Source organism: Rhinolophus sinicus, linkage group LG10 (genome assembly GCF_036562045.2).
Source record: "Rhinolophus sinicus isolate RSC01 linkage group LG10, ASM3656204v1, whole genome shotgun sequence".
Taxonomy (NCBI): domain Eukaryota; kingdom Metazoa; phylum Chordata; class Mammalia; order Chiroptera; family Rhinolophidae; genus Rhinolophus; species Rhinolophus sinicus.
In genome coordinates, this window is record NC_133759.1 from 1795112 (window position 1) to 1810527 (window position 15416).

The following is a 15416-nucleotide window of genomic DNA, read 5'->3' on the forward strand; positions in this document are numbered from 1 at the left end:
TGTTAGCCAGCTCAGGTGCCATAACAAAATACCACAGACTGAGTGACTTCAACAACGGAAATTTGTTTTCTCACCATTCTGGAAGCTGGAAGGCCAAGAGCATGGTGCCAGCGTGGGTGGGTTCTGGTGAGAACCTTCTCCCTGGCTCGAAGATGGGGTGTTCTGTGTGTCCTCACCTGAGAGGTAGAGAGAGACAGGGAGAGGGGGATCTTCCTCTTCTTATAGGGCCATTGGGCCTACCTTTGTAACCTAGTTTCACCCTAATCACCTACTATTGACCCTATCTCCAGATACATCTTTCCACATTGGGGTCAGGGCTTCAACATATGAATTGGGGGGAGGGGCACAATTCTGTCTAGAGCAGTATTTTTTTCTAGAATTAGGAATTAAGTGCATACTTAGAGTCATGGAGAAAAGGAATAATGCTTCCAGAGAGGGGTGGAGTTTCTCAACCAAGTCAAATTTTGAGCTACACTGTGAAATAAAAGTAATTAAAAGTGAAAATATTAAATAATATAATTAAATATACACAAAAAACACTGAGTAGAACAACTTGGAGATTGAACAACTCATTTATTTTTAGGGGGAAAAAAAGAGCAGAATAAAGGGAGGGGAAGAAGTTTTCAAGAAATAATAAAATAAAATTCCCCAGCATGTGAGAAGCACACATTTAGAGATTAAAAGACTAAACTGACAAGTGAGGGGAATTTAAAAAACTGAAATTCCTAAACATGCCATCATAAGATCTCAGAACATCAGAGAAAGTGCTAAAAGTTCCAGAAAAGAGAAAAAAAGATAACCCATGAAAATTGAAAATCAGGTGGCATCAGATATCGCATCAGTAAAATCAGTTTCTAAAAGATAATGCTTTCAAAGTTTGGGGGGAAATTATTTTGAGTATAAATCCTATGCCAGTCAAAAAACCAATGTCACAATAAATATTTCTCAGGCAAGAAGATTCACAGCATATATGTGGGTGTGTGCCAGAAAAATGAAGGTGAAAACCAAGAGGAAGATGTGAGATATAAGAATGGAAATAAAAGTGCAATGAAAATAAGCTGCAGGATGGTGGCCAAAAAGGGTCCAGTTTAGTACAGAAAATTCTAATGATCTAAGTTGAATGTCTTAAAAAAAATGGAATGGAGTCGATCAAATGAAAGAATAAGTAAGAAGCTGGAAAATGATAGTTATATAGTACCTAATATTTTAAAAAAATGTTTTTCTTTTCTGAACAAGAAAAATACTAAAAGCAATGAGAAAATCACAAAAACATTTAAGGGCATCCAAGGTTAAATATAAAGTAAAATAACAGGTACCATGATCCTAAGTAACTGATGAGTTCAGAAAATAAATTTTTCTGAATATGACTCCAGACATTGTTTTTTGTTTGTTTGTTTGTTTGTTTTTCTATTAATGACTGAGAGGTAATGGACATTAGAACCACAGGGAAGAAAAGTGAATCTAAAATAGTTAAAGCACTGCTAATATTTCAAATCAATTCATAGAAAATTCACAGAAATCTTCATAATGCTTACTGCACCAAAAAGCATTATGATCACAACTGACAAATTAGAAGGAAAAACATACATAGCTAAAGAAGGGAGTTGTGGGGTGTTAGGGAAAGTTGGAGAGAACAGAAATGCTAATATTCCTTTATATGCTGGTGTGTAGACACCCTTGCTAAATTTGTTGAAATGATAAGAGGTTTAAGTATACTATTTATAGATTCAAAGGTAATTAGTAAAATATCTAAAAATAGTATGACTAGCAAAAAAAAAAAACACCTCAAGATATAGGGAGAAAAGTTAGGTGATAAATTCTTGTATTATATAGGAAGGCAGAACATATTGTCTAAAATTATTTAAGCACACTTAAGACGATAAATAAATATTTGTGAAATAAACGCAGAATTTTGAAAGTAAAATTTTGAAAGTTTCCAAAATATTTTGAAAGTTTCCAAAATAACAGAAACCACAAAGTTAAAATGCATCTGCGAGTTGTGACTGTAGGTGAGGAGGGGCAGACTACAGCTATTAATAAAATACAAAAAAGTTTCTGCTGATCTTCCACAGCTCAGTATTTTGGTCAGTGATGGGCCGCATACACACCAGTGGTCCCATAAGATTATATAGACCTGAAAAATTCCTGTCACCTAGTGACGTCGTACATAGCCTTTGAAATGTTGCAGTGCAATGCATTATTTATTGTAACATTTTGAACTTATAAAATTTAAAAGTTTATAATGTAAAAAACATTACAGTTAGCGAAGGTTAATTTATCATTGAAGAAAAACAATTTTAATAAATTTAGCATAGCCTAAGTGACCAGTGTGTATAAAGTCCCCAGTAGAGGACAGTTATGTCCTTCACACTCACTCACACTCACACTCCCTCCCTGACTCACCCAGAGCAGCTTCCAGTCCTGCAGGCTCCGTTCACCGTGAGCGTCCTGCACAGGTGGACCTCTGTTTATCTTTCCCACCGTATTTTTACTCTCCCTTTTCTGTATTTAGATGTTTAGACACACAAATATGTACCACTGTGATACCGGTGCCTACACACTCAGTACAGTAACAGGTGAGCAGGCTCGGAGCCCAGGAGCACACGCTGGACCACACAGCCCAGGTGCACAGTGGGCTGGACCCTCTGGGTTGGTGTAAGTGCCTGAGATGTTCGCGCAATGACTGAATCACCTAATGACGCACTTCTCAGAACACATCCCCATCATTAAGCAATATTTGAATAGACATTCAAAAGTACTAAAATCACCTATTTAAAATGGAAACTAAATAATGAAAATGACACCAATTTGATTTTTACCCTTCGTTTCTCAGCATTTATCTCCCAGATGTTCTTGGGCGCCCGTCAAATCTTTTCAGTCTCACGTCTTGCACAGCTGACTCTCAGCAGTCTTTGATCGGATCCGTTCAGGTGCCATATGACGGCCTTTGCTTCGGACTATACAGTGCACCCTCTGTCTTCTGCTCTGCAGCTCCTATGGCCACGGCTGTGGGACGCCCATGGACACATGCTCAGACTCCACATGTGCACAACACAGAAGCGTGGAGAAATCAGTGTCCCCAAGAGACTGCCTTTGAGCAATGGAGGTCAGGAGCTTATGGATAGATGCTCCTGAGACCCAGGGACATCTCAGAGTCCTGTGGGCAGAGGACCCTGTCACCCCACAGACAACTCAATGTTTCATCCTTGCAGTGATGCCTCTTTCTGCTCTTGCCACCCTTTGTCTCTGCTCCTTGAGCTCACATTTCTGATTTCACCACTCCCTGTAAGCCCATTTCTCTGGTTCTGCTTTGAAGAAACCAAGGAGAAGACACAGGGCATGTAGAACAAGGGGAGGATAAGATATCACCGGGGTGCTCATCTTGAAGCCCTATTCAGTGTTCTGGGAAGGACACCCCGAAATAGTCTGTGAGAATCTGTGATAGCTCCTGCAAAGCTAGAGATGATAATGTCACCGAGGTTAGGTGATGACATTGCCTTGCCGTTGTATTGAGGAAAGAGGCAGAAGACTCAAGAAAGTGAGGGAAGACTCATAAAGGATTTCCTATATGGTGCAAGGGAACCCACTCTACCTTACCACATCCTCTTGGAGGGCCAAGAGGAGAAGGCCTTCCCTAAGGCAACAACGGGGAGGCTGGTGAGGGGTGCACCATTCTCAGTGGGGGTAGCTCTCTGTGTAGACTATATTTGACAGTATTAGATGTAACGGAACAGAGCTTCCTAACATCAGTAAGAGTGATGGACTCCCAGAGTGACAGTGGTATTTGGCAACAGTTTACTTTGAAAGGCAAGTTAGATGCAATTACTATAATTGGCAGCAAGCCTGAGTGACAATCAAAACTCCTGAACTGTGGGGATGAGTGACAGTGGCTAATAGATCACAGTGTTCTCTCAGATGTAACATATTGACAGTCAACTAAGGACTTCTGGACTTTTAATATTAAAAACAAACTTTAAAGAGGGCTAGGGAGCAGAAGCTTTATGTCAAAGATCACAATGGAAGAGCCACCGTGTTTTTAAGACCTAAGTTCCCAGATGTCTGTTTTAACCCAGGGCCCATTGATTGACAGTGGACCAGGAAAAACGTGTAATGACACTGCATTTGTACAGTAAATATGCTTCTAGTTCTATAAGGGACAGTATTTACCAAGGCATTTGTGTTCTGGGAAGGGGAGTATCTATTAGACTTTCGAGAATTGTTGGATATGAAATCTAAACTGATACCTGGGTGCGTGGCAAGCCATAAAGGCCTCTAGTTAGAGTGTAGGCTTTGAAAGCCAAGTTTGTTCCCCTACCTCCGCAATTTCAGACCCCTGAGCTAAGAGGTTCTGAATCCCAAGGGAAGAACACTCTCACTGGGTGACACAAAGACTATTCAATGACTCCTACCTGATCTCTTTAAGCATCTTCTTCTTGTGGACCCAACAAAAAGAAGAGCGTTCAGCTATTTCTTCTTTATTAAGTTAGTTAACCCTTAATACTATTAGGAGCAACATTCACTGTTACACAGTGGGGTATACAAAGGGTCTGAGATGCTGACTAGCCATGGGAATATCTGCTGGGTTTCGCTGTGAAATAATAGTTGTGAAAAGACAAGTCTCACTAGTGCAAGGGTAGAAGCTCCCCAGGAAAGCTGGTCCCAGCTACCTAAGCAGACCAACAGCCTAGAGCTGCCACATTGCGAAGTCAGGCTGAGGAAAACCTGGAGGTGTCGGGAAAGGAATGAGATGGTGGATGTCAGTCATAGTCCCCAGACCCGTTTCAGGGGGACTGTAGGTATTTTTCATGAAGCCTCTCACCTTTAACTCATTGCAGAAGATGTGTGTGGCTCAGTCCAGAAGCTGACTCTGCTATTGACTGGAGTTAATGAAGGTTTGGGATAGATCTGAGTTGTGCAAAGTGGGAACTAAAATTGCTGCGTTGCGCGCATAATTGCAAGTCTTCTGAGCCTGAGCAAATACCCCAGCCCACGCTTCCTGTAGCCTCTCACAGGTGTCACCCGGCAGTCTGTCAGCTCCCACAACATCCATTTCCTGTTCAGCAGTTTCTCTGCTTCCATTGTGTGGGTACTGACTGCCCACTCACACCTGACTGGGGCTCACGTGGCTGTGTCTCCCGGGTATGTAGGAGAGTTGGTGTGTCCTAGGACAGTCTTGGACCAATACGTAGAGTGGCCATACATCCTCATTGGCCCAGGAAAGAGCTGAGCTACACCAGTGGTGCCAGCGTTGCTTTTAGTACTCTCTCCTTCCATTGTTGTAATGGCTGGGTTTCACGTGACGAAGTGTATGGTCACCTTACCCCTGGGTGTGCGAGCCAACAGAGAAATGCTTCTCCCGTGTTCAGTGTAGGTGATGGCCCTGAGAAGCATTTGATATGATAGACTTTTAAGATGTTTCCATGGCGTTGAATGGCCACTAATACTTAGTGTTGGCAAACCCAATGATACACCCTTTATTGGCTTTGCATGTTCCATTTTCAAATCCCTCAGTCTCTCACTCCTCTCCTTTCCAAATTTACTCATACATTCCCAAGACAAAGCGTCCTTGTCCCGGCTCTGCTCTAAGGGGAGTCCAGACTGTTGTGACTTGGTTTTAGTAAGTGACAATATCTGTGTTGGCAAGCTATTTTTGCACAAGAAATCAGCCCAAAATTTTGTGGCTTAAAATAATGATAATCGATTTTATCTCTTGTCTTCAAGACAGCTGAGGTCCAGTTCCTCTGGGCAGCAGTGAGCCAGGCAACTCACTTGCTTTTGACCCAGGTCTGTGGACCAGCTGAAGTGGCTTTGCTCTAAGTGTTGTCCATCCACCTTGGCCTCCAGGCAAGACCAAAGGAGAGGAGAGTGAGCAGAAGCATGCAGGGTGTCTAAAACCTAGGCCTCTAGCCAGCACGCTGACTTCTCACATGCTCTTGGTCAAAGCGAGTCACAGGTCACGTCCAAAATCAAGGGGCAGAGCAGCGTACCCCACCTGGCATGAAGGAATGGCAGGAGCATGCATAAAGGGAGCAGTAAAAGACTGAAGCTCATAAATCAATCTACCAATGGTTGTGGGAGAAATACCAGTATACTGTCTGTGAAAGAAAAAACAAACCTCTGCTCTATTCCTGGTAATTATGTCAATGTCTCAGCAGGTAAATTCTATTTAATGGAAACTCTGATGAAACTCATATTTTCTATGTCTGACCACCATGAAAACTCAATGCAATAGTTTGTATATTTTGTAACTGAAGGGCAAGAATGGGAAAGGCAGAATAGTTGTTTAAGCAGCTAAATTCTTGATGATTATCCAGATTTCAGGGTTTATGTGCTGTGACCTCTTTGTTGTGTCTAGGAAGTAGGATACAGTCATAATTATTAAGCAATGGGAAATCTCTCAATCTTAGGGTTTAAAAGATTAGCGCAGAAGAGGAGCTGCATTAACGAAATGCATTTATTTTCACTTGGGCCCAAGCAATTTACCCTGTAATTTAGAAAGATCACAAAGGGCCTCGTGGTAAACAATACCCCAGCATAGTGGGGTCCTGCTGAGCCATTGGTGCTTATTAAAACTCACTGTTGGAAGCAGCAGGTGGCTTGTGGTTCCATGCAGCAATTTTGCAGTGTCCTTCTGCAGTTGAAGCAAAACAATTCATGTCCCCAGATACCAGGTCTTACCTCTCCCCACTGTAAGTTATCATTGTGTAACAATTCTATTTTTATATGAATAGACTCAAGGGACTTGGACAGAATTACTGCAATAGCTTTCTGAAATATGTGTTTTCTTACCACGTGGAAGAAGAATATATGCATTTCACTGACTGTTTTCCCTTCAAAAAGCAATACATCTCATGGCCAAATGTTGTTACTTTTTTTCCAGAGGGAAGTGGATTCTTGAATATCTTTAAAATTATGCATCTGTGGTACACAGTAAAAAAAAAACAATTTGGGGTTGGGGCAAAAGACTAAGAAAATTGTTATCACCCATCCTTCAATGTGCTTTTTTCCTGCGGGAATGTAAATGTGTTTCCCTTCATGACTCTCTAGTCCCTAGCTCTCCGTCACAAAAAAAAAAAAAAAAAAAAAAAAAAAAGAAAGAAAGAAAGAAAGGAGGGACCATTTTTAAAAATTTCATCCTTCCTGGGACCATTTACTATTTCTGTCCTTTTTCAAAACCTAGTGGAGAGCTGAGCCAAATGTTTAGAATCAGACCACTTTTGTGAAAAATTGTCCTTTAAACAACATAGGGCTTAACTATCTAGTTAATTGTCAAAGTCTGTGCCGTTATATTATAGCTTAATATATTCACAAAAGACATTGTGTTCAAGAGAAACCTTTTATTATGTCTGTAAGGTGGAAATAACCATGGAAATTACAGCAGTTATTTTTGACTTCTGTCTGATTTGCTAATAGGTGTGGCTGAGCGCTCCAGACAGGGAGGTTCAGGAGACCGATTTGGGGGTCAGGGGTCCTGTGTTTAGATCCTTTTGGCCTTTTCCTGTTTGAATGACTGCTGTCAGGTATTTCATTTTTCCAAATTTCAGGTGCAAGGAAAACAAAGGTGGTAGTACCTACGTCACAGGGTTGTTGTAAAGATTAAGTGGGGTTTTAGGGTTAGAATCTGGCCCACAGGATACACTCAGGAAATTATAGAGAATTGCTTATCTTTTGATACAGTTAGGAGAATTGCAATGGTGGGCAGGAGAAACATATCTCATAAAAGATATCTTTTTAAACATGGGTTATTTAGAACAGTTGAGCATACCAATCAAAGTATCTGAATAAAAAAAAATCAATCAAACAAAAACAATACCACCAGCAATACAATACTAATGTTACTATATCATATATGTTTAAAATAATTGCATACGTTCAATAAAGTATTATGTGTAAATCTTTTAATTCCTTTAGAGGAAAAGTGTTATTAGAGGTTTCTTCACACTAAGGCAATTATGTGCAACTAATAGTTAACAGTCATGTCCTTCCTGCAAGCGGCAGAAGACATCAAGATTTTGGGTCTTGGAGCTTATAAAAGTTGGGGTGCCTATTTCAAGAGTTGGCAAAGGAGCCTAAGTGTTCCACTAGGAAATGTTGGGAAGAACACAAACACTGGATTTTGTTTTCTCTTTGTTCCAAGAGAGTACAAGAAAAGCAGCCAGGAAGGGAGATCCTTGAAGCTTTGAGGCAAAAAAGCAGTGCTTCTCTGTTCCCTGAAGCTGGTGTCACAGTTGAAGGAATTCTGTGACTCCTGTCATCCTGTGCCAAATGTTGGGGGTCCCATTGAATGATGCTGTCTCAGGGTGCTGGGTGGAAACTGAACTGTTGGTCTCAATGTCTGCCAGACCTTGTAAGCATGCGGACTACTTGAACCTAAGTGACTCCTGGCCCCATGCCTCAGCAAAATTGGGAAGGAAGGGGCAGATTCCAATAGAGACGTCACGACACTGAAGCAAATGGCTAAGGCATCCCATCAAAAGACTGTCAGACTGGGTTAAATAATCCGGCTGTATGATGATTGCAAGAAAAATACCTAAAACAACATGACAAAGAAAGAAATTTTGATCATGTGCAAGTATATACAGCAAAATACAAACCAGAAAGAAGGCAGGCATGCAAAATAGAATTAACATCTACGATATGTAAACAAATTTAAAAGGATTTCTAAAGATGTTACGAAATCATAGAGATACAATCATACACACACACACACACACATATACTCATAAAGATACAATTAATTATTTCTGTATAGTGAGATACGAAAAGGATCCATGTCACACATCACTCTGGTTTATGGCAATTTCTGTCAAATAAAAACCTTACAGTGTGTCCTCGTATACCTTCATTGGATCTGGCACTGTAATACTTCTGACTTCCCCAAAGTCAAAATGATTCAGGACATCCAGGCAGCCACAACAGCACAAGTGAAGACATTCACGAAAGAGGACCTCCAGAACCGCTTCAGGAAGTGGCAAGAACAATGGGATGAGTGTGTTCGAAGTGAGGGGGAGTATTTTGAGGGGGATTAATGTCAATGTGTCTTTTACTATAATAATTTTTTTTAATTTAAGCATTCACCATATTTTTTGATGATGACACACAGACACACACACACACACACACACACACACACAACCTTTATCCATTAAGCAATGTAACAGCAGAATATGTAGTGTAACAGCTTCTTGAAAAGTAGAAATTACTTCATTAAAAAAAAACAAGTTTGTGGGAAATACATAAGATGGCCATCATAGAATTTGACATGTCAAACAGACTAAGTGTAAAAAGAATATAAAGATTTGAAGAATAAAATCAATGTTAATGTGGATTCCTGAGCAAGATGGCCAGGGTTTGATTCCTGCCTCACTGCCAGCTAGCTGGGTGTTCTATGTGCTTCCATTTCCTCAGATGGGGAAAATAATAACCCAACCCAAATCAGGCTTTGGGAGGATTAAATAAATTACTAATGTTAAGTAATTAAAACACTATCGGGCACATATTTTGGGTTATAGAGGTTATCTCTCAACATATCATCATCATCACCATCATCATCCCCCAGAAAAATTTAAATGAATCAAATTGACCCAGGTAGATCTAAAAAATCTGAAATGACTAACAATCATAGAAGAGATCAGAGAGGTGATTTTCACTGTTCACTAAAATTGCTAATAACAATTACAGAAACAACAGCAACAATATTTGGTCAGAATGATAGGCTTGTCAATTTTCGTTTTTCCAAAGCCTTTAAGAGACTCTACTACCCACCGCCGTCATCATTTAATTTAAAACTCAGCCCTATAAGGTATACTTTGTACAAAATAAAATACATCAATTTTTATGGTTTGATAAAACTTCTCAAGTGCATATACCCATGTAACCACTGTCATAATCAAAACCAGAATATTTTATCACTTTAAAATATTCTGGTGTCCACTTGCAATTAACCTCCTCCCACCTCCTCCTCAGCAATCATTCTCTGTTTTCTACCAGCATCGGATTGCTCTGCATTTTCTTGAATTTCCTTCTGCCAGCATAATCTTTTTAGATTAATCCAAATAGTGAGTATCAGTAATTTTTGTATTTTAAGTGCTTATTACATTTATGGATGTATCATACTTCTTTTTTTTCTTCCAATAACCTACTGACAGGCATTTGTATTGTTACCAACTTTTGGCTAGTATGTAAAAATTTGCCGTGACTCTTTATTATGCAAAAATGCTTTCATTTCTTTTTGGGAAAATATATAGAAGTGTAGTTTCTTGATAAAAATATTTTAAGAAACTGTTAAATTGTTTTTCAAAGCAATTTTTACACTTTCACTCCCACAAGCCAGGTCTAAGAGTTCCAGTGCCCTCACATCCTGAAAAGCCTTTGGTATTTTCAGTGTTTTTAATTTTAACCTTTCTGTTGGGGTTGAAGTGGTGCCTTGTTGTCATTCTAATTTGCATTTTCCTGACAAATAATGATATTGAGCACCTTTTATATGTTTAAATGTCATTCAGATCTCTGAAATGTCTGTTCATATTGCTTGTTAATTTTATAATCGGTCACTTATCTTCTTGTTCTTGAGTTGTAAAAAATCCTTAATGATGAATTTAAAAAATCAGTCATTTTTTTCATTTTGAAGAAGCTCAATATTTCTATTTTTTCTTTACGTTTTGTGTGTGTGTGTGTGTGTGTGTGTGTGTGTGTGCATTTTCTAAGAAAATGTTGACTACCCCAAGGTCTCATATATTTTATTCTAGACATTTTAAAGTTTTATCTTGTAGTTTTGTCATCCATTTCAAACTAAAGTTTTGTGTATGATGTAAGGTAAGGGTCAGGGTTAATTTATTCCAAGTGAATATCCATTTCTTCAAGCACCATTTCTTGAACTATGATGCTTTTATTGTTGAATTATGTTGATACCTTTTTCTAAAACCATTTGACTATATATGTGTGGATCTACTTTTAGACATTCTATCCTGCTAATACCACACTGACTTGATCCCTTTAAGTTAGTACTAAATGATAAAGTAAGAATATAAGACCCTTAACTTTGTTCTTTATTATTTTGATTTTACTTTTCTTAGTTATTTGCATTTCCATATACATTTTAGCATCACTTGACAAATGTCCCCAAGAAAACCTGCTGAGATATTGGTTGGGATTATTTCAAATCTAAAGACCTATTTGGAGATAATTGATCTCTTAAAAATACTGAGTTTTGTGGTCCATGAATATGGTATATTTCTTCATTTATTTAAGTCTTATTTGATTTCTAGTAACAATTCTTTGTTGCTTTTAGTGTACAGACCTTATTTTAGAACCTGGTGCACCCAGTCATTCTTAAGAAAATGAGGAGATGTCAGCAAAAGATTAAGAAGCTAGTGAAGCAGAAGGGAAATCAAGAAGCCACGTCAAGGCAGTGTTTAAAAAAGTCATTAATAACCTCTGCTAATGCTACCGATATGTAATGTCACATGAAGACGGAGAGTATACTGTTGGATTTTTCAGGGGATAATTTAGTGGGAACCATGAAAAGAGACAGTTACAGGGAACAGTGGGGACAGAAGACCAATCCAACTAAGAATGACAAAGGGTGAAAACAGAATGAGAAAGAATGAATTGGAGGCAGTCGGCATAGAGAACTCCTTCCAGGAGCTTTCCTATAAGAAGACACAGGAAAATGGAGCGGAAGCTGGAGGGAGATGTGAGGTGGGAAAGGATGTTAATTTTGAAGATGGCCGAACAGGAGCAAATCTCTGAGCTGTGATGTATAGAAGACAGGCAGACTGATGCTTCTGAAGACAGAGGCAGTGAGGCTGGTCCCCTGAGAGTGTGAGAACAGCAACTGAGCACAGGGTGGGGCTGGCCTGAGCAAGAGGTGTGCTTCACCCAAGGGAGTGAGCGTGGGCAAGTCTAGGGGACCAGTGCGTGACAGAGCTGGCGTGTGACTGGATGCACTGGGAGAAGCTCCTGGAGTCCTCTGCTGAGTCTCAGGCCCTTGTCAAAGGGAGCAAAGCCATGGGCTAGTCCTGAATATGCGGCAGGAGGGTTGGAGATTTGCATAAAGGGGTGTCCTCTAAATTGAAATGCATTCCTCTGTGCAAAAACCCACTGCATACTGATTGTTTTTCTCAAACCTCCACAGGAAAAAATCCATCATGCTGGTATTTTTATGAATAAATTATATCTTGATTTCAAAAGAGGGAGATACATTTAAGTTAGAAATTCAGGCGTTCAGTTAAGATGAGCATCATCGCTGTAAATTAACCTACCTAGTTTCCCTCCTCATGAGTTTGAAGGGAGAACAGTATAGCTGGTTTTGAGTTTGCCTGGTGTTAAGAAGCATCAACTCGTCTCTAAATTCAATCCTCATAGGATGGTGGTTAGACCTGATGGAGAAAGGAGCTGGGTGACTGATGGTTACGGAAGAATGCAATCACACAAACCACAGAATGTTGTCATAAAACGTAGCCACAGAAAGAGTCTAGCTCATCAGATCAAAGCAAACTGAGTCCTAAAGATACCTTTTGACTTATCCATGTTTGATTTGTGGATTTCATTTTCCCAGTACCAATTTACTGGAAGACACTGAATGTAAAATTTCCTTTTATGACAACGTGAAAGTAAGTCCAAGGGATCATTGTGCTCTCGTGTTGGAGCCATGTTTTGCATGTGGCAGTGTCTTCCTGTACTCTCAGGTGCCTTTCCTATTTCCCAGCTTTTATTCAAAGAGCAGTTAGCCTCTTAGAAACCTATGACAAAACCCAAGTGTATCAAAAAGTTTGGTTGGAGGGCTGGGTGTGAAGTACAGACAGCACTCATTTTTTTACAGAGCAGTTCTGCAAACACACACACACTTGCTCTCGGCCTCTGGAGACAATAAATCCGTGTCTTGGGAGAGCACCATACTTCTTGGACTTGTCAGCCGCTACTCTTTTTCTGCACTTACCTGTCCTTCAGAAGCCTCATGCACTTATTTTTAAATATGAATGGGAAAGGAGTTCCTGGCGGCGCCTAAGAGGCTTGCATTTGGCTTCCCTCTTCTTTTCCCCCCTAACTAGTAGCAGAAGCGACTGCCATGCTTCAGAAAGCTTAAGTTCCAATCTCGGGGAAATCAGAGCACATCCTTGGGCGGCTTCATCTCTGCTTGCAAATGACAATGCAGTGAAACCCAGGGAAGGAAAAAAATGACTTCCTTGCCTGGTGGAAACCTAGTAAGTAGTTAGCCTGACCCAGTTTTCAATAAGAGAGATTTTCTGATGACCCAACAGAAGTGACTATCTCTAGTCAGAGACAGGGAGGGGTGAATTTCATCTGTCATGCGACTGGAATGGCAGCCGCTCCCGGCTCTCTCCCATTCTGGGAAGGATGAGGAAGATGGGGCTGGCTTCTCCATGGAGGCAGAGTTTTCCTTGTGAGTATTCCAGGCGGGAGCGTGGCACATGAGCCTCCAGAAGGAATTGTCTGGGTTCCATCAGGAATGCAGCAGGAGAGCAGCGTGTCTGGGGCTTAAGAACAGAGAAGAGCACGCACTACTCGCTGGGGAAAGGCTGCGGCCCCGCGGGAGAGAGTCCCATTATTATCTCCCAGCTGCACGGACATTCCAGGCGGCCGGGTCTGCCTGGATGCACGGCGTGACTGGCTGAGAGCTGGAGACTGGGTTCTGCAGAAAAGCCGTCAGGATCCGGGGACATTTCCCGGGGAAGATGTGTAAGGACAAAGCTGTGCTGTCTGCAGCAGTGAGAGTGTCCCCGGCAGGCTGCAGCAATTCTGCTTTCCCAGGTCTTCCTATCAGCATAACAGGTAGAAGGTGGGGTTGGGGGAGCAGTCTCCGCTTTACTTAAGCTCTGTTTCTGTGATGCTGATGCTTGAAATGCATGTATTCCTTGTGAGAGAAAATGTATTGAGCCAGCATTCCGGGGGGGTTAGGGCAAACCAGAGCGAGAGAGAGGACAGGTGTATTGTTTTGGGTTTCTCTCCTCTTTGCTGCAGTAAAACTAATGGCAAGACGGGATGACAGTGCTAATTCTGGGAGTTTCAGAGGGCTTCACGCCAGTTCTGTAAAGGCAAATGGGAAAATGGGATTGCTAAATGTTTTTCATCAAGGGCTCCAGGGGTGGGGTTTGCAGTGTCCAAGGGATGATTTAAAGGAATGGTTATAAAGTTTCCTGGGGGAGGGTTTTGGTTAGGGCAGGAAAGACTGGAGGTCACATGAGCTCACCCGATTTCATCTCATATGCTTCTTCCTCATCTACTAAATAAGAGCGGCTAGTGTCTCCATTGACAATAGTTAAGCTTGTCAGTATTAAGGTATGGATAACACTTTATGAAAAGTTTCAGAAGTTGATGACTTGGGAACAAACTTTTAAGAGCTCTGAGATTAGCCACGTATGACCCATTATGTTCAGAGGATATTGTCAACATTGGGGGTTTGGAGGAAGTTGCAATTCATAGTTCTTGCTTTTCCAGTTGAAAACTACTTAGGTTTAAATAATCAGCGTCCTGACATGTCCTTTGAGAAACATTCACAGAATGACTAAATAGAAGTTATACTGAGAGACAAACAGGGAGAACAGGAGAATGGCACAGAACCAATTTGGAAAATGAGGCATTCATCATTTTATCCACAGTGACAATGCTTTTCAAAGATCTCTGTAGAAGAAGAAGCCATATGTTAAACGTGGAATTGCTTCTTTTGGGCAATTTTCATTTATCTGATGGGTTTGTTTCTCATCTTTTTTTATTGTAGGTGTTAAAGGTTTCATCAATTTACATGCATTGTATTTTATAAGAAAGAAGGTATTTCAGTACACTCTGTCCTGTCCTTCCCCCTTTACACCTGTGTAAACTTACACAACTTTACAAAGCAAATGTACACACAAAAATACTAACACGATCTGTATAACAAACAGAAATAAAGAGTCATTTCATCTTTGGTGCTTCGCTGATTTTTTATAGCAATAATCATGGCGCTGCAGTCCAAAGATTTCCAATATATAAATCTCCAAATCTTTACACAAAGCTTTCTATTAGGTTATATAAATGCATGACTTATCACATGTTAGCAAAAAAAAGCCCATCGTTTATAAACCACTGCATTGCATTCCTCCCTTTGAACATTTCTAGTGAAGTGCCAGAATAGTTTTTCTGTTTGTTTGTTTGCTTGTTTTTTTTCAGAATTTCCCATGTAATTTTCCTTAATGAAAACAAATTCACTTTGTCATTTAGAAAATTATTATATATTTGGTCTAAGCTTAGGAAAAAAAAAAACATCTTGTGAAAAGAATGTAAAGTATATATTAAGTTATTTGCATACTTTTGGGTTTTTTGATAAATAAAAACAGTAGTATAAAAGTACATTTGTACCCTTTTAATTCTTTTAGTGGAATGAAGAGGTTTATGAAGTATTTGCTTATTTTTTCACCTAT

At 40.2% G+C, this 15416-nt stretch overlaps 1 protein-coding gene across 3 annotated transcripts in view; it reads left to right on the forward strand.

Moving 5' to 3' along the window:
* The first annotated feature begins 12864 nt into the window (after positions 1-12864).
* Positions 12865-15416, forward strand: part of CNTN6 (contactin 6) — a 251908-nt gene continuing 249356 nt past the window's right edge. The window contains exon 1 of one of the 3 annotated variants that reach the window (XM_019755810.2): positions 12865-13402. The gene's annotated coding sequence lies outside the window, so the exon portion shown is untranslated. Of the gene's footprint in view, positions 13792-15416 lie in introns of all 3 variants that reach the window. The other 2 variants (XM_019755809.2, XM_019755811.2) reach the window with 2 other exon arrangements.